The sequence below is a fragment of the Penaeus monodon genome, chromosome 20 (assembly GCF_015228065.2).
Source record: "Penaeus monodon isolate SGIC_2016 chromosome 20, NSTDA_Pmon_1, whole genome shotgun sequence".
Taxonomy (NCBI): Eukaryota; Metazoa; Arthropoda; class Malacostraca; order Decapoda; family Penaeidae; genus Penaeus; species Penaeus monodon.
The window spans coordinates 44,372,191-44,374,089 of record NC_051405.1 but is presented as its reverse complement, the minus strand read 5'-3'; the positions used below and the strand labels follow the sequence as shown (position 1 = coordinate 44,374,089).

At 35.5% G+C, this 1,899-nt stretch overlaps 1 protein-coding gene across 1 annotated transcript in view; it reads left to right on the top strand.

Annotated features, from left to right (window-relative positions):
* Window positions 1-1,899, top strand: part of LOC119585861 (BLOC-1-related complex subunit 8 homolog) — a gene marked incomplete at its 3' end in the record, with an annotated part of 14,628 nt that overhangs the window by 6,977 nt on the left and 5,752 nt on the right.

Genomic DNA, 1,899 nt, shown 5'->3' with positions numbered 1-1,899 from the left:
ACTCAGAATTTAAATTGATCAAAGAAAAAAAAAAAAGAAGAAGCAATGTTTGCACTTACTCTCTCTCTAAATGTATCTTTAGAAACTGGACTGAACTGGACGTATCATATTGCCGTCATCCCTAGTGCAAAAACACGATACGTTGTGAAACCCCTGTCACAGTATATTTTTTAGCCATCTTACCTCGATCACTAGACCATGATGCTCCTTCGTTGTTGTTTGGGCGCGTGGGAAATAGCAGAAACCTTTGGATCTGAGGCCCAGTGTCTCTGGACAAGTCACCAGAGCAATTGCCTTTCGCTCATTTCTTTCCATTGGTTTTATCAATATTAGACTTCATATGTATAAGATTGTATTGCTAATGATGATGCACGACTAAATGTTGGTTGCAGAAATACACAGACACCCCAAATAGAAAGATGATACTCTTAAAAAAGAAAAGAAAAATTCTAGTGATGATAATAATCCTGGTGTACAAAACCATCACTCATTATTTATGACAATTCTAATAGCAGGATCTTTATAGATATGCCTCGTTTTATTTGCCGGTGGCATTTTAATTCAGTATTGTAATTTTATGAAATTCACAGTTTCTTTGAATAAATATTGCTGAAAAAGAGGCTCACTTGTCATGAACGTCATTGGCACGGGAAGGTCATCTAGTATAAGTGCATGCAATCAGCCGAGGTCAGAGGTCAGAGGTCAGATGTTTGGATGGAGGTAAACGTACTAGTGTAATACTTACTTTAAAATCTCATTCACATGAGTTGGTATCAGAAGAAAGCAAAATTTTATATATGTATAGAATTGCAATAATGAGAAGAGAATAATGATAAGATTAAGAACAATAACTGCTTAGGAAAAAAAATCTGACTATCTTAAAGACACACATTACTTCCTTAAGGGGGTATGCAACACCTGGGGTCTTCTAACTAAACTATTTATGTTCAATCTTTATAGGTAAATAGATATCTATGTTGCTTACATTTTGTGTGAGTTAGAACAATGTGTATATATACATGTATGTACACACTTAAATATATGTGTTGCAACATGTTATATTACACAGTATCGGTAATACATAACCAATCATTTTTATTTTTGGGCTGTGAATAGTCAGTTGATATGCCTACTGCCCCATGCAAATTATAATGAAATTTTTACATATACAAAGGCATTCTGTCATTTCTATTTATACTGTGTAAAATTGGATATTTTGATACTTTTCCTCGTATTACTATTAATCTTGTTGTTTAGCTGCATGCAGGCATTTCTATCTAAATTTCATTCATTTTAGTTTTTCTGTGATAAAAAAAAATATATATATAAAACAAAAGAATAACTACTGTCAGGATCTCAGACAGACCCACCAGAAAATTATATTTTTGTACGTTTGACAGTCAAACCTCATTGATGTGATCCTCAGAGTGACTAAATCATTGGAAAGAGGTCTATTTGAACCAGAATCTTAGTAAATATAGCATCTCAGAGATAAACATTCACTCCTTCTGAATGTTCATGTGTAACTAGCTTCCTAAGTGGCTGCCGAGCCTATGTGCGAGTTGCCAACAGCTCTCCATTCCAGACCAGCACACATTCAGGTCAGCTCTGGTGAAGCAGGATTTCAGTGGGAACTCGAGAAGGTCCCAACCTGCCACTCCCCTTCCAGTGGGTTAGGACCTTTGATCATTTAAAGAGTATGCTATGGTGAAAATATTGCTTTAGGAGCATATCTCAGTGGTATGAAGATATTTTGAGTCCAGTTTTGAAAAATGCTATATTTTGACTATACCCTCCCCCCCCCAGGTACTGTGAACCCCCTTAATTATTTGAACCAAAATAGAAGCTACAGCATGATCTGCAAAGAATTGTTTTACCAGTCATTTCCTGCATTTGCAA